This window comes from Cavia porcellus, unplaced genomic scaffold, assembly GCF_034190915.1.
Source record: "Cavia porcellus strain 051 isolate PalLab524CR breed Dunkin Hartley unplaced genomic scaffold, mCavPor4.1 scaffold_31, whole genome shotgun sequence".
NCBI classification, from domain to species: domain Eukaryota; kingdom Metazoa; phylum Chordata; class Mammalia; order Rodentia; family Caviidae; genus Cavia; species Cavia porcellus.
This window is the reverse complement of record NW_026947514.1, coordinates 9,356,102-9,374,284: the sequence shown is the minus strand read 5'-3', so window position 1 is coordinate 9,374,284 and position 18,183 is coordinate 9,356,102.

Sequence of the window (18,183 nt, the reverse complement as noted above, 5' to 3'; positions counted from 1 at the left end):
ATTTAAAGAAAGACTAAACAAAACAGAAAATGGGTAGAAATAATACATACTTTCAAAGAAAAAAAAACAGTAAGAAATCACTAGTTGATGATTACAGATTGTCTTCTACAAATAGTTATTCAAGATACTAAAGTGGAGCATATAAAGTTAGGGTTCAAACAGTGAGATTGCAACCAGTTCTGTTCATCTGTCCAACAAAAACTTAGAAATATGGTTATCAATCCTATACACTTAAACATATATGCAGTTATCCATATCTTCAATTATGTTGAGATTGAACAAACCCAAGCAGGCTAATATCACTCTGAACAAAGAATAACACTATTGCTGGGTTTCACATTATGACACTCCAGAATGAGCACTGGGTACTTTAGTGTCTCTTTTTCTCCAAAGTATCTGTTCATTTCAACATGTGTCATAAGATCAGTTCTCATAAACTGTTTATAGATTCTACACTTGCATGAGTCTTAACATGTATTTCTATCCTTTCTATATTAGAGGGAGAAACAAAAAAAAGCAAGACAAAACAAAATATATTCCTATAAGCACATGAAACAAAAAGACATATAAGACTGTTGTACAAAGAGTTCTACCATGGTTCCTGTGCTGTCTCTTGTTATCTTCAATAGAATTGGCTATATCATCCGACATAGTATAATTGAATATATCAATACGTAACAGTATTAATAAAACACAACTTTGTAAATAGTATAAAACTTCAAAAACAGGCAGTAATCAAACCAGAATGTGTATCGTAGAGTCTTGTCATCTTCAGTGTAGTTGCCTATACTCTCAGACTTGATACTATCAATCATATCAGTTTTGAATCAAATCTGTCAATACCAAACAGCAATCAAATAATCCAGTTCTCTTCTGGGCAACACCAATTTCTAAGGAGGCTCGAGCTAGGTGCTGGGGATCTGAGATGGATAAACTCAGCCCTTGACCTTGAGGATCCCAGCCAGTGTCTAGAGCAGAAGTGGAGAAGTGAGTAAGTGGTAATGGTGGGGCGGTGGATGATGCAGTGGGGTCACACAGGTGTAACACGGGTGGGTGCTCACAGTGAGGCTCTCACCTGGCCCAGGGGAGCATAGGTAGATTCGAGGGGTAAGTGATGGGAATAGATCACTGCCAGACCTGAAGGCAGGAAAGGTGGCCCTGACACCTGTGGTCCAGGTGAGATCAGTTAGAGTACCTGTTTCTCCTCCTGGGGAAACCAAAGCTCTTTCCATGATTTTGGGGTGGAGTGGGGTGCTTAGGTTCCATGGATGCCTCTGACCCCAATTGGCTGATTCCACTGAATTCCATGGAGTTCAGTTTATGGCTTATTTCAGCCAATCCACCCCCACCCCACTTGTGTGTGTGAGGAACTGGGCCCCTCCTGCTGCCACTAACAAAACATGAGACCATGCACGCTGAGTGTGCACGAGTCTATGCAGCTGATCCCGAAGGCTGGGGGAGGGAGGCAGGGTGTGTGTGCAAGGTCTCAGGGACAAATCTCCAGGGCAACAGGACAGTCATCAACATCTGTACCTTGCCTGACCATTTGGAAGACCTTCAACCTTTCTGAGCTGGGCGTTAGGGTCAAGGTTAAGTTTAGTGTTAGAGGTAGGGTAAGAGTAGGGGTAGGTGTAGAGGGTAAGGATTGGGGTAGGTCTAGGGTTCGAGTTAGGATTGGGGTTGGGGTTCGGGCTATGGGGAGGATAAGGGTAGTGCAGGGGTAGGAATAGGGTTCAAGTTAGGGTTAGGGTTAGGGTTGGGTTAGGGTTAGGACTAGGGTTAGAGGAACACTAAGGGTAAGGATAAAGATCGCGGTAGGTTAGGGTTATGGTGATGATTAAAGTTATGGTTTGGTCTCAGGGTAGGGTAAGAGTATTCATAGGGATAAGAGTAGGGATAGAACTAAGGTTAGGGTTAGGCTTAGGGTTAGAGACAGAAGTAGGGAAGTGGTAGGTTAGGGTTAGGGTTAGGTTCAGAGTTAGTTTGAGGTGTTAGAGTTAGATTTAGGAGTAAAGTAAGGCTAAGTGTAGGGTTGGGGGTTAGGGTAGTGTTAGGGTTAGTTTAGGATTAGGGTTCAGGTTATGGTTAAGGCCATTTCCCTCTCCATTTCTTTTCCTTCTCCATGCGCCATGCTTCTGCAACCTCACAGTCGCTTCTCAAACCCACTCTGCACTCTGCAGGCCATAAGGTATCTTTACAAAACAGCTTCTGTGCCCCTTCTCACAGCTGTGGCTTCGCACAGCGGTTCTCCTTACTCTGAGGTCCCTGCATTCCGATATGGAGCGCCACTCTCTCTCCCTGGGTTATGTGAATCCCTGCATCTTCTCTTTTGCTGAAAGAGGCCGTGTCCACAGCTGGTCCTCAACCTGTGCCAGCCTGGAAAGGAAGTATTGGCCCCTGTATTCCTTGTGCCATTAGCAAGAGGGGTTGTTCCACATTCTTGCCTGTATGCTTTCTTGGCAGCTTGCAGGTGTCCTTGGAGGCTGTGCTTACCTGGAATTTGGGTCCAAAACATCTACTTCTCTTGCTTCTTTAGGACAGTCAATTGCTTCTGCCTGAATAGGGCAGGAAGCACAAAAACACCCATAGCTCCTGTCATCCCAAAATCTGTCCTGAGGTCCTTGCCAGCAAAGAAATAAGTGCATCTAAATCAAGGATGCATTGTGAACTGAGCACTCCCAACACCTCTGTGCTTGATCCTGTATGCCCTGAAGATGACTTAAGCCTGGAGTGGCCAACTGATCACATCCTGCTGAGAGAGCTGTCCTGGCTGACTCTCCTAACAGCAGTGAAGACAGATGGATCTGAGGATGTAAGGCAGCTCATGGGCCAGGCCTCAGTGTTATGGAATGTTCATGGTCCTCAGAACGTGTGTGAGCTGGAAGCTTGGTCTCTTGGTGTGCTGGAAGGTAACAGAATCACTAAAATTTGGCAACGTGATCACGTCATGAAGGCACAGACTTGTGAAAAAAAATGTAAATTTCTTCTCCCCAAGTCCAAGTGCAGTGGAAGGGCGAGCCTGGCCCTGGAATTCCTCTGGGTTCTCACCACAAGATCTTGCTCTCCCTCTTGTATGTGCTCCCATCATGATGCTACACAGCCAGGGTGGTCCTCACCAAGACTGAAAGAGGCCACCTGATCCTAAACTTCCATCCTGTAAAACCATGAACTAAAGAAATATCTTTACTTTATAAAGCATTCAGCCTCAGGTAATTTGTTACAGCTACAGAAAACAAACTGAGAAAGTTGGATTTGCTACAAGGCCACGTTTTTTCTTCCTTCTGTGTTTTTGTCCTGGGTTATGTTTTATATTTGGATGTCCCTAACAACCTCATGCTCTCATAGGTGCACCTTTGGAAGGTGACTGGGTTAAGAGATGCTATAGTTGCTTTGCTGACAGGAAGGAGGCTCTTGTTGGAAGAGGTGATTCACCATGGGAGTGACCTGGGACGTTGTATCTCCCTTCCCGGCTCCTTCTTTGACTTGCTCTGTTTTCTGGCCACCATATCATGATCAGTTATTCTTCCTCCATGTTGCTGTGCCATGCTCACTTGCCTTGGAGCTGCCAACCATGCAAGGATTGAGACTCTTGAAACATAAACCCAAATAAACCTGCTCCCCTTCAGGCTGTGGGTATCAGGTATTTACCCCAGTGATAATGAAAGTGAGTAAGACAGCCTGCAAAGTGTCTCACCTAGGGCCACATTCCTACTTTTATTTAGCCTGAGAGCTCTTGTGATGACCCATGACTCACCCAGAACCTTTCGCCCCTCCTTCCTCTGAAGATTGGACCAACATGTGTCCTCTGAGCTCAGGCTGGTGTTCAGTGCTGTCCTGGCTCTCAGTGCATTGTCCTGATGCTACCAAGGCTCTTCCTGGGCAGGGACAGGCTCTACTCCAGCTCTGCCCTCCATGCCTGGTCCATAGTATGGTACAAACTAGCTGCCCTGAAAAAGTTTGCAGAACTGAACTCACCAGAACTTGGTCTGCTGAGGTTCAAGGCTCACAAAAGTTATTTCCCAGTTATTTATCAACCTGAATGCAAATGTTATGTTTTCATGATTATAAAACTACAGATAATTTGCAAAGTACAGCAAAGCATAAGCAAAAGAAGAATGAACAATATTCTGCCCACCAGAGACAAGGCCAATGGTTGTTCGAATCGTGCACTGCTAGAGTTAATTTTTTATGCATCATCTTGTTTGGTGTTCTTGGCCAAAGCTATAATCATGTTGTATACAAAATGCTGTAGACCCTTCCCGCCCCACTTGACACGGTATCATAATCATGATGCTCTCAAGTTACTCTGTAAACACTTTTTTAAACAGTTGCATAATTTTCCTCTCAGTGGGTTTGTCATGGTTTACTCAAGCCTGGCTATTAGAAATTAGGTTGTTTCCACACTGTCAGAGCTATAAATAGCAGTTCGATGGCACACTTTGTACCTTGCTGGCAGTCTGTGTGCAGAAACGGGGCCCACTCTGCAGCCTGACATCTGCCAGGCCCAGCCTTGGCTACACAGAAGCAGGCACGGCTGTGTTTTGTTTGGTCTCCACGGCATCCATCTATTTTATTGCTTTGTAAAATAATTTAGAAAAACCTAGAGAAACTGCACATGAATTGGATTTACAGCTTCTTTCAACAAATCAGAAGACAGGTAATCTGAGTGTTACAATGTCGCATGTTACCAGCAGCTGAAGTCCTTTGGATGGGGCATGAGCTCCCCTTTGCCCCAGGACATGTATCTTCTGCTTGCTTCACAGGGAGGCCAAGGAGTAGCAGCCCCTCATCACTGTCACTCAACTGAGACTTTTTTTCTTAACAAGAAATGTGAGATATTTCTCCTACTTATACTTCTTGCAAAAGTACAGCAGGAGAGATGGATCAAGAGGACCCTGGGCCTCATACAATATGAGGGAGAACACTCTGCTTGCTGGCACTGAAGAATATTCCTAATACTTGGTATGCAAATGAATCTTCCGCAGAAGGGATGTTCCGCACGCTGACATCGGGAGAGATTGTGAAAGAGCCCTGGTTCCTCCACTGTGGCTTGCTCCTCCGTGGTTAGTCTCGGCTAGGCTGCTGTTCTCATCACTGTGTGTCCTCCCCGGGGATTCTGGAGCAGTCAGGAGGCTTCTTAGAAAAGAGAGACATCTGGTTCCAACAGGCAGAGGCATTGGGGAGCACGCGTCCTCCATAGCTCTCCAGCTGGAGACAGGGAGTTTAGGTACAGGACCTCTGAGGTTGGGGCTGGCACTGGAAACACAAGCTCTTTTCAGTCTCTCTACTGTGTCACTCAGCACGCATGTCACCCTGCATCTGCTGTATCTCATGGTTGCCGAGCAGTAGCCAGTGATGGTTGGGATAATATGCCTCCTTATTCACAGCCACCAGGAAAAGGCAGGGAGAACAAATATTCCTTCAGCCTAATTGGGCCATCCTAGGGCACATCCCCAGGCCTTGAGAGGTGACAGTTGTCCGGAGATTACTGGGAGCCTATAGTTATCCCAATCCTGGAGGCAGGAGGGACCCACAGGGCATCCACCTCAGGCCCCACCACAGCCCTCATGGAGCCCTCTTGCCTCTGTCCACCCCTACTCCTGGCTGTGCTATGTGTTTGCAGAACCTGGTTCAGTTCTTGAGTCAAATCCATGTCCATCTCTAGCTGGAACCAGTTGTCCGCAGTCCTGGAAGGCAGACTTCCTCCCCTCAAAGATCCCCCACAAAGGCCAGACAGATTGCCCCAACCTCAAGTCCCTAGTTCATTTCACGCTTCAGTTTGAGCCTTCAAAGACTGTTCTCAAAAATGTCATGTATCAGAAAAACATTTCTGAAAGCCTCCCTATAGCCCCAGGAGACTGGATGACTAGGGCCTTGATAACTTGCTTTGCTGGTTCATAAATATTCAAGTGAGCAGCAGTAGAGATATTTTTCCCATCAGGCTCCTAATTTTTCACGTGGCATCTGCCCCATGGAATGGGCTGCTTCTGCACACACGGTCATGCTGTGCAGGTTTGCAAGTCCCAAACCTCAAAGTTGGTGGGTTGAGATGGGGAGATTTTCTAGTTAACGCTCTGCCACTCTGACCCTGTGTCCTGGGCTACTGCCAGCTACAATCCAGTAGGTACAAATCCCTGAAGTAATTAGCCATGCAAAGGTTCTGGTTTTAACAATGCCTTCCAGCTGCTAAAGTAATTATGCCCCTGCTTCCGTGGTCCCCAGGGAGATGACTGGTCTCTGAGGATGCTTCTAAATGCACATTAGGCCCACAGCCAGGGCTGGGTGCTGTTCTACAGGGGACTCTTGTAACGTGAGGCTCATTTATACTTGGCAGAGGGTGCTAGCACTGGGAGAAAGCAGTGATGAGCTGAAAGTTGACTTACAGTGTCATCCAGGGTGCTGAAGGATGCTTGGCTCTTGGACCCTGATCTCACACGTTCCCCAAAAGAAATTATCCCTCTTGCATTTAGAGTTCCTCTTATACTATTCAAACTTTCTATTCTATATAAACATTTATTCCCTCATTTTTATATTTTTATGCATTTATATATGCAGTTCTTCAGTTGATGTAAAATTTATTTACGTAGAGAGAAATTCATAGGTCTCAAATATACAGTCTGATGGATTCTGACAAATGCATGTTTCTGAGTCATACATTCCTGATCAAGAAAATAAGTGTTTTCTGGTGCCATAGAAAGTTCCTTCGTGGCCCCCCTGCGTCAACTTCTGTCTCTCAGAAGCAACTATTTTATGACATCCGCCACCATGGATTTAGTTTGCTCATTCTCAACTTCATGTAAAAGGAATCCCACACTGCGTGACTGTGTGTGTATCTTCCCTCTCCAGTGTCACGGCTATGATGGCTATGAAAATTCCCCACATCATTGTGCATACTGGGACAATTTCTATTGATAGTGCCTGTGTTTATCCACTCATTTCCTGCTAGGCATCTAGATGATTTACAGGCTGAGGACATTTGTGTAACCTGATGTTACCTGTTGTGGGCATGTGTTCTCATGGTCTCCTGGATCGTGGGTGATGGTGTACACATTGGTGTGTGTAGTGCAAGTGTGTGCTCTGGACAAGGTGTGTGCTCCCCGTGTTCCATGCTTTTGCCACATTTGATGGTGTCAGAGTTTTCAACTTTTAGCTCTCTGAGTAATCTGAATTGCTCTCAAAGTGGTTTTAATCTGCATTTTCCTAATGATGAGTCACATGGAACATTTTGTCCATGTGTGTTTACCATTTGGAGATTTTCTTTTGTGAGGTATCTGTTTAAATCTTTTGCCTAATTTTTGTTATTAAGTTGTAATAGTTTTAAAAATATTCTTGTTACCTTTTCTTCACCAGAGATGCTTATAAATATTTTGCCCAAATATCAGACCTACTTAAACACTTTTAAAGCCACAATGTCTTTTTGGGGAACAAGGGGTTTAATTTTGGTAAATTTGAACCTACTATTTTTTTCATTTATGCTTGCTGCTTTCTGTGTTCTCTGTAGGTAAGTTACAATTCCTGACTTAGAATTTTTATTTTAGTCTTTTTAAGTGCTGAATGCCATTTATAGTAAATTAATTTTAATTAATGGTGTGAAGGGGACACTATAAGTAAACTTACTGTGAATATGGTTGTATAGAATCAGTTGATTCTTTCTTTTATTCCATTATTTGGTTGTTCTGTGATTTGTTGAAAAGGCTTTTCTTTCCCTATTTCATTACCTATTGGCACCTCGTTAAAAACCACATAACTATATACACATGGGTTTATGCCCAGATGTTTATCATGGTCTATTGATCTGTTTGCAGAACCTTACCATCATGGCCATACTCTCTTAATGAATGTGGTTCTACAATAAATCTTCAAGTCTAAAGTCATAAGTGCAAGTCTTCCAACTTTGTGGTCATTTGTTTTTTTCAACTTTTAGCTCTCCAAGTAGTATGAATTGTTCTTGTTATGTTTATTTTACATTTTCCTAATGATATTCTTTGAATATTCTTGGTTCTGGGTCTTGCAGTTCAAATTTCAGAAGGACCATTGCCAATTACTGTAATTGGTTTGATTGGCATTACATGAACCTCATACATCAACTTAAAGGCAATCAACATCTACAAAACATTGAATCTTCAAATCCATGAGCACAATGTGGTTATCTTGGCAATTTTGAGTTTTCAGTGTACAGAATCTTATACATCTCTATTTTCTTTTTACTTTTATTCCTAAATACTTTTTGATGCTATGTAAATGACATTGCTTTTTAAAATTCAAGTTGCTTACTGCTAAAATATAAAAGCATGATTGATTTTATACATATTTACTTTGCATTTTGTGACCTTGCTAAACTCACCCAATGATTCTAGTACAGTAATGTTGTAGAGTTCTTAGCATTTTCTAAGTAAAGAATCATCCCATCTAAAAACTTTATTTCTTCCTTACTATCTTGTATGCCTTTTGTCTTCACCTGTTTGTTATATGGCTGAACGTGGAGGCCAACATGAAGAGAAGAGATGAGGGAATCCATCCGTGCTTTGCTCCTGGTTTTAAGGTAAAAGCACTAGATTCTCCAACATTAGGTATAAGGTGAATTGTATATTTTCACAAATGGCCTTTCCTTGGCCTTTCCCAACAATTTTATTATCAATAGTTTTGACTTTTGTCTGTTTCCTTTTTGCATGGATTAAAATTATCATGTATTTTGTCTTTTATTTTGGTAACATGGCAATTTATTTGTTTGATTTTCAAAGGTTAAACTAACCTTGCATTACTGTAGTGAAACTCACTTAGTCATGATGCACTTTTCTTTTTATATGGGGCAGATTTGGATGGTGACACTTTGTTGAGATTTTGTGTCTATGTTTACCAGGGACAGTTTTCTGTAATCATGTTTGTAAGATGTCTTTGTCAGGTTTGGTATTACGGTTATTCTGGTGATGCAGAAAAACCTTTTCATTGTTACTCTCCTATTAGCTTGATTTGAAAGTTTATTTTATTCTATTTTTCTTCTTCTCTTTAAAACACACTCTTCATTCCTGAGTTGGTAGTTTGTACTTTTTACTGATTATTATTATTACCATATTTTCTTTTATCTTTTCTTTTTATCGGTACGGGGATTGAACTCGAGACTGCCTGCTTGCAAGGCAGGTGCTTATGCCGCTGAGCTGAATCCCCAGCCCCTCTTTTATCTTTTCAAAGAAAAACCTTTTGGATTTATTAATTTTCTCCATACATGTTTCGGTTTTATCAGTTTCTGACATGATCTTTATTACTTTCTTCTTTATATTTACTTTCCCCTCCTTTTTCTAACTCTTCTCCTAGAAGCTGAGAAACTGACATTACGCTCTCCTATTTTCTAGTACAAGCACATAATGCTGTTACTGTCTCCAAGTGTCATACTAGCCACGTTGCAAAATGTTCTTATGGTTCTAAATGTTTTCTAACTTCCCTTGTGAGCTCACTTTTGACTCATGCACTATTGGAAGTTTGTGGTTCAATTTCTGAATATTTGTTGAATTTCTAGATATAGTCTTCTCACCAATTTCCATGTAACTCCATTTGCTGGCACTCCGCATGATTTACATTTTCATCAGTTTTGTAAGACTCAGTTTCCTAGACACAGTGTACACGCGAACAGAGGTGAAGTCTGAGGCAGTGGAGGTAGTGGTTGGCTTGTGGTTTACACGTCATGCTTTCCTGAGCTTCATTACTGTGTTGTGAGCTTTGTTGTCAGGCTGTATGGAAAGGAGCACGGGGACTTCTTTAGATCACAGCTACAGTTTCGCCTCTGAATATACTTTGCATCAAGCCGTCTGCTATTTCTTGAAGATAATTTGTGCCTACAAAAACCCATGTTGCAAAATTGTCCCAGTGTGACATTTTGCAAGGCATGGGGCCTTTAAGAGAACACTGAGTGAGTAAGGGGATTGATGCAAGAGTGGGTGGATGCAGAGTTATCCTGCCACCTCCTCCTTGTGCATTGTCTCTCGTGCACATGTACCTGGCTATTCCACTTCCTGCCACAACTCAGCAAGTATGACTCTCACCAGAAGCCACGCAGATGCCTCTGCCTTGCCAGCCTCCAGAGCCATGAGCCCAGATAAACCTCTTTGCATTATTCTTACCCCATCTCAGGGATTCTGCAGCCACAGAAGATGGACTAAGACACTGTTCAGAAACTGGCAAGGGCTTCCACCATTCACAGGGCAAGACAAGACTCTTTATCATGGTTGTGGGATCCACCTGCCTCTTCTCCAGCTGCCTTTCAAGGAGCTCAATCAACGTGCATGAAGGGCCTCCTGCTGTTGAGTCCTTAGGGGTCCTGGGGACACCCCACACCAGCAGGACTTCTCTTTCACCTCCCTCCCTCCAGCGTCCAGGACTCTCACATGTCTTGGCATTTCAATCATGCCCTACACAGCACCTTAAGAGTGTCACTTGCCATTTGCCAATTTTGAGCAGGTCAACCTTCTCTCCTGAAATGTCCTCCTGGGTTTTCTGGCTTTCTCAAGTTGAAGTGGACAGCAAAGGGGAACCAGCTGTCACATACAATTTGGTCTCCTCTCCAGTCTCTGAAGGTTTGTTTGAGGCTGTTCTGAGAAGGAGGTGGCCTCGGACAAGTGACCACATGCAGGAGTGGTCCCTGAGAACCAATCATCAGGCAGCCATCAACACCTAAAATTGATTTACCTGGATTATTGTTGTGGGGCTTCTGGATACCATTCCCTTCTTCTTTTTTCAAAACTGAACCAATCATTCGAAACGTCTCTTTAGTGGCTCCTCTTACAGTAAAGGCCTCACCAGTTTCCTTCCAAGAATTGTCACCCTGATCCCTGCCCAAACAGGTTTGCGTATATCCTACCTCACTGTTGGGAGCCGTGGCACTGTCAAGTCATCAGACGCGGTGATTGCGAGGCCTGTGGGAAAGTACAAAAGCCTGAGCTAGATTACCCCTCTCATCGAGCCCGCCTGTGTGGCACCTGTTTCTTATCACCCCACTAAGTTCCCGCCTCACAGGGTAGTCTGCCTAGCTATTAATCCTATATATAGCCAGTGCCTCCACCCCCGAGAGAGAGAGAAGCACGAAAGGAGCCGCGGGGAGCGGACCGGTAGAGGCTTCGGGAGAGAGAGAAGCACGAAAGGAGCCGCGGGGAGCGGACCAGTAGAGGCTTCGGGGCAGACTGAAGCACGGAAGGAGCCGCGGAGAGCGGACCGGTAGAGGCTTCGGGGCAGACTGTATAAGGAGAGAATAAAGAAAAGCCTGACCACCGCCAGACCTTGTCGTGTGTCTTTCCTGCCGGCCGGGAGCAACACCGACATTTGGTGGCCCGCACGGGGATTGATCAACCCCGAGACGCGGCGGTGGACTGCATTCTCCTACACAGTGCTGCAGCTGCAGGACAGGTGAGTAGAGGATAAGCCTGGGCCCTGGGTGGCGCGCACCTACAGGGTTTGTAGACTCCTCTCAACCTCACGCGTAAGTGGCGGGTTTCTTGGGCCTCACGCGGTGAGTATGAAACATAACACCAGAACTTAAGGTAATAAAAGAGTGTAAAACATAAACATAGAAGTAAAAATAACAGAAGATATATTAAAAATGGGAAACATGCCAAGTAAAGATACACAGCCTTGGTGTTGGTCCTTCGGAGACTCCTAAAGTCCAAGGACCTCAAGGTGGGGCGTAAGACTTTAGAAAATTTCCTTGCAGAGATTGACAGCTTTGCTCCCTGGTTTCTGCCTACAGGGCATGTAAACCTGCCCTCCTGGGAAAAGTTGGGCAGAGACCTTTCCCTAGCAGAACGGGAGGGTAGAGCTTCAGTCTCTGCTCGTCCATTGTGGGAAATGATACACGCGTGCCTAAAGAGTGAGGGTAGTTACGGGGGGAGCTCTCAAGAACTTGTAGAAGTACGCGAGGTGTTTGAACAGGCACAGTGAGGAAGCTCCCGAGAAGGGTCCGTCAAGGAGGGCAGAGATACAAAAGAGGAAGCCGAGGCGCGGTTTGTGTCTTTCCGCAGGAATCGGGACGAGAACCAATGTGGGTCCCAGAGAGGTTGACGCGACAAGTCCCTCGACTGAAGATCAGGCCTGTTCCACCAGAGGCCAACCGCAGACCCAACAACAAGATGAGCCCTAAAAGAACTGCAGGACAATCCCTTTTTGGGGGCCTGGAACGGCTTGCTCCCCTATGTGCTACCCTTGTATACGCATGGCTCGCTCGCATGGCCTACGACCGCGTTTAAAAGTGACAGGCTTCCCACATTCTCCTCCCTAGACAACAACATGTAGCAGGGTGGGTGAGTCAATGACGGGTAAGAGCGTGCCTCCCCAGCACGACTCAACCTAAGCCAGGCCCTACCCCGTTCCGCTCGAAAGCCGCTGGATTGTTAGATAAATTTCTCTCCGAGGGGATTCGTGGAGAGAAATGAGTGCATGCCTATGTGCAACCAGGTTCCGTCCGGTTCATTCCTGGCCCTAGAAAAAAGGACGAGGGCCTCAGGGCCTTGGTGGACCCTGGGACGGCCGACCAGGGTCTACGCTAAGGGCCTACGGTGGGCCTCAGTTTGGGGCATAGGCCTCTGCACTCTATCCAGGACGGGCTGCGATGCGCGTAGCCATCATTTAAAATAAAATAGGGGGAGATGTTGGGAGCCGTGGCACTGTCAAGTCATCAGACGCGGTGATTGCGAGGCCTGTGGGAAAGTACAAAAGCCTGAGCTAGATTACCCCTCTCATCGAGCCCGCCTGTGTGGCACCTGTTTCTTATCACCCCACTAAGTTCCCGCCTCACAGGGTAGTCTGCCTAGCTATTAATCCTATATATAGCCAGTGCCTCCACCCCCGAGAGAGAGAGAAGCACGAAAGGAGCCGCGGGGAGCGGACCGGTAGAGGCTTCGGGAGAGAGAGAAGCACGAAAGGAGCCGTGGGGAGCGGACCGGTAGAGGCTTCGGGGCAGACTGAAGCATGGAAGGAGCCGCGGAGAGCGGACCGGTAGAGGCTTCGGGGCAGACTGTATAAGGAGAGAATAAAGAAAAGCCTGACCACCGCCAGACCTTGTCGTGTGTCTTTCCTGCCGGCCGGGAGCGACACCGACACCTCACCGTAAAATAGTGGAGACAAACTCTAACTTTATTTCCGGGTCTTAATGTTGGATTTAAACTGGGGCCAATGAGCCTCTCCCAACCTCTCCTTCCTCATCTGAAAAGTGGGGCTGAGAAGGGAAACTTCTGGGGCAAAGCGCATAAGGGCACACAGTCCATGTTAGTGACTTTGCTGATGATCAGTGGCTGTGGCCAGTTTTGTTTTTGTTTTAAACTACAGTAGTTATTTTTTTTTTTATCAGTTTCTGTACCAACACCTCCCAGAAAAAAGAAATGAAGTCTGTTTTCTTTATCCCAATCTCCAAACATTTGTGTACAGTCAGTAAACTTTCAGTAAATGTTTCTTAAATTGCAAAGTGAGATGAACCACACCCTAAAACTGCCATAAAAACACAGCTTTCTCCATGAGTCCCGCAGAAGGGTAAGAGTCTATCAGAATAATTTTTCAGATTCATCTAATGTGTTTACTTGGCCCCCTGTCCTCTAGAGAAATGTGAGCTCAGATTTAACTCTTATTCGCATATGCAGTCTTATATGTTTTGTGTTTATTGAGTTCTTGGAGTTGCACATTACAGGAAGCAGGCTGGGGGGGTGGGGGGACGACCCCGGAGACTTTATCCTGTTTTGGAAGCTGATTCTACCATTTTTCAAACACCTCCCCATTTCTGCATGCTGAGTGGTTGGCAGAAGCCCGACCGAGGGATGGACCAAGGCCAGCTTAGCACCACCCGTTAATGTCTTGGTCCAGGGGGAACAGGCCAGCTGTGTTTTCACATTCTTGGCTCCTGTGCACACAGTGTTTGTCCTGCAGCCTCAAGCTTAGAACAATGGTGGATGATTTATTTGGTGGCGTGTGTTTGGGTCCACAGTGTTGCTAGCACGTTGAATTGTTATCTTCCCTCCTCTTTCCCAGCCAGGGTTTCCGGATACATCCAGGAGGAATTTCACTTAGCTTACATGTGCTTCCGAAGTGCTGCCTTCAATCTTCTTGGACTTTGTAGTGTTGGGAAGGGGACCTAGAGGCAGAGGAAGCTGAGGGGGAGGAGAGAAGGGGAAGTAAAAAGCATTAAGATGCATTGTGTGCACTACAAATTCCCCGGAAAGGGTGGAGTTATTATGCATCACGCATTCATTCTCAATAAAACAATCTTCCTAGACTTTGTATAACGATCTATTCAACCTTTTAGCCAAACATGCTTGCTGAAAAATTTAAATTTAAAAATTCGGAAGTTTAAAATGTTTCCTTGCAAATGAGCCTGTATGCATCTGTATAGGATGATATTTCCTCATGTTCCGGTACGCCATGGCACTGCCATGTTTAAGTGTCCAAGTTGTCAAGATGTCCTGCCTGGTACACCCCAGGAAGCTGGGCCGACTCTTTGGGAAGGCTCTTTTATCTTCTTACTCCTAGTCCCAATACCTGCTTTCTCATCCATGCCATGGCTATGAAAACAATCAGAAACTAAACAAATTCTTCCCTTACAGCATGAATTTTCAGTAAAAGCCCAAAGAGTCATGAAATACTTGTTTCTCCAAAACAAACTGGACATAAACCAGGAGTTGACTGATACTCTCTCAAGTTGTGGGAAATATTTAGTGTTTTTTTAAAGCCCAATTGTGTTGTAATTTATGTGTTATTTTGTAGCTTTTTTTTTTTGCAATTAGAACATATCATCAGCATTTTCTTACGTCATTAAGTGTCATTTTTCATGATTGCAGACCACTGCCTTGAATTATTATACCATAATTGGTTTATCTAAAGTATCATTACTGAGCATTTAGAATAACCAAATCTTAATGCAATTCATTAATTCATCTGGCAATCATTCTGGGAAGCATCAGCTGTGGACCAGGCCATGCGGGGATAAATGAGACAGTCTTGATGCTTAGGGAGTTCTGGTCACAGAGGAAGATCTCGTGATCCTTGTATTAGAGCAATAGGAGCTTGCAGGCCAGACAGTGGGTGCCTTCCCTACAACCCGCTACCCTCTCTCATCCCCCAGGGCTCAGACCCTCAGCAGCACCCCATGGAGGGAGGCTCACATCAGACCCTGAACTGGCAAAGGCCTCTTCCTTCCTCTCTCCTTTGGGAGTAAGCGCTTCTCTGTCGCTTGCAGATTTTTATAGGGTACGACACCAGGGCTGCTCAGGCCTGATCAGCAATAGTGCTTGGGCACCGGTGTGTGGTCAGTGTTTATATATGTGGATAGCCAACCTGTCTGCCAAAGTCATAATGTCATACTGTTTCTTTTTCTCTCTGAGCTCACATTTATGCTTCACGTCCCTTCCCCAAACTTTTTCTGAATGCCTTGTATTTGTTACTTGGCATGAAAATATAGCTACCAATAGAAATATAGACAATTACAAATGTCTTTGAATATAAGCTCTGAATTTTAAACTTTTTTTCTGAATTATCATTGTGACTATTGGCCTACAATTGATTAAACGATGTATTCTGTTATAAATTAGGTTAAATAAAAGTACAGTGTTATCAGATGTGTACCTCCTGACAAACAGATTTTTTTTTTGTACTGGGGATCAAACTCACGACCCCACCCTTGCCAGGCAGGCGCTTATGCCACTGAGCTGAATTCCCCGCCCTCCTCCTGATGAATATGTAGCTTTCTCCTGTATTTTTCATGCATTTATTTACTGCAAGAAGACATCAAGGGCTAGCAGGAGTTCTATTTCTGTTTTTCTAAAGTCTGAGGAAAATGATTGCGTTCACAGGGATTCTGAAGAATGAGCTCTCCTGCAAATGTCACTTGGTCTCCCCAAATCCCCTAGGTCACACCAGAAGCGACATGCCTGTCTCTCACGCCAAGTGAGTTTGAAGCTCCATTGGGACAATCGGATCCTTCTGTGATTATTGAAAGATGCACTCCTCTAGAAACTGTAAGTGGCAGATTTTTTCTTCAAGCCAAGTGTCCCTGTGCCCCTCTGCTCCTCACAGTAAACATGTCGGAGGTAACCAGGCTGCAGTGGAGGCTGTGGGCTCCGCCCTGGCGCTTCCTTTTCCCCTTCCGTGTGTCCCAAGCACCCCTGGACGTCCACCCTCCTCCACTTACCTGGCTGAGTCCTCTGATCAGGCCCTGTCTCTTGGACAAAGTTGGTTCAGTTCCCAAGTGCTGCTTCCTGTGCTCCGGACACTTGTCCTGAGGCCCTGTCTCTGTCACTGAGAGTTCACACTTGGGCTTCCGAGGAGGAGAACAGCCCCACTCTCTGCACAGCCATAAGGGGCGTGGGTGGGCAGCCCTGTCTGGACAGAACTGGGAACCGGATCCTATCTCAGGGGAAGTTCCATTCTTTGGAAGCTGACTTATTCCAAGTCACACTTTCGGAGGCGCCGGGGTTCCCGGATTTAGATATCAAAGACTCCCTGGGAGCTTATCTTGAAGTCAAAATCCCCTTGGTTTCCTCTAAGAAGTTCTTGAAGGAGCTAGACATTGTAGTGCATGCCTGAAATTCCCAACATGTTGGGAAGCTGAGGCAGGAAGGTTGCAAGTTCAAACTCAGCCTGGACAACTTAGTACCTTAGTGACTCTGTGTCTCAAAATAAAAATTAAAAAGAGCTGGGGATGTGACTCATTTCAAAAGTCTTGAGTTCAATCCTGAGTCTCATCCTCCCATAGACACACATATACCAAAACGCTTTCTTCCAAATATTGTGTTTGTGTGTGTGTGTGTGTGTGTGTGTGCGTGTGTGTGTGGGCAGATGAGGCTCCTAAGGATGTTATCTTCCATTTCTAATGTTCCTGGCAGTCCAGAGTGGGTGATTCTACAAGTTTCTGATAGGACATGCAATGTCAGATTGACCTCAAAGCCAGAACTCACCTTGCAAGAAGATAAAAGCCTGAGCCAAGAGGAACCATCAGCACTATTTTATTGACAACCTACTAGGTCGCTGAGTCTTAGTCACATTGCACTCGTTGTTCTTGTATCTACGACTCACATAGTGATGTGTGTGTGCGCCTGCATGTGTGTGTGGTGCACATAAACACATCCCACTCTTTCCATCAGGAAAGAGAGGCCACACAGTTGGTAAGCATTAAAGATGGCGGTTCAAACCCAGCTCTTCCAGGCCTCGGTGCTTGCATTTTTTCCACTGTGCAGTGCTGCTTTGAAATGAGCGCTGACCATTGCTGGTGTTACACTGTGACTGTGCTGACCTCCAGTGCCCCTGTGGGTGATATGACCTGGGGACACTAGGCCCTGAATATGTTGTGGTTCACAAGGATGGCATTGGGTGGGCATCCACAGGGCCGTGCGGCCGCACCTGAGCACCTGGCCACTCACCTGCCCTGGCAGGCAAACCTCTCTACCTCGGGCCTCCTGCAGTGCAAGTCCTCAGCTGAAATGTGAACCAGGGAGATTCGCCTCAAATCTCCAGGGAGTTTGCAGAGCACTTTCGCTCAGCGCGCCCATCCGCAGTTCACTGCTTTCTCTCCAGCTTTCCCATTTCCTCCCTTCCAGCCTGACATTCCTGTTGCAAAAAAGAGGCTGAAAGTGGCCATTTCTGCTCACTCCTTGAGGGAAAAAAGTAGTTGAGAATCAACTTGTTCAAGAGTCGCTTGGATACCAAGTAAGGGTGTGACCGATTCCTGCATCTCCGTGCAGCCAGACTAAGGTGAGACCCGGACTCCCATGCCACAGGAAGCCTGGGCCACAGCCTCTGCCAACTTTAAATTGTCTGTTTCCTGCGGACTCAGGGCCGGGGCAGCCTGATGGCCTTCCCTATATGGAGGTTGTTTTTCCTTACTCAGACATGTTCCCAAAATAGGTGGTCAGGAAGGAGTGATGTTTTACTCACGGAGGGAAGGGCGGCTTCCAAACAGGACAAGGGTATCCTGCAGGGGAGCTGGGGAAAGGGAAGGTGAAGAGACAGCTGGATCTTTGGGGTTGGTCATTCGGGCTGGGCCGGTGTGTCTGGGCTTCTGGCTCCAAGCCCATTAATCAGCCTTGAGGGGATGGAGGGGTCTGGAGCTCCGAGTGGCCTCAGAGGAATTGAGGTTTGCGTGTTTGTTTGTTTCTGCTGTGCAAAGAGCTTAGGATCATTTCTTTAAAGAAAACTAAAGTGAAATTCATTGTAAGCGAA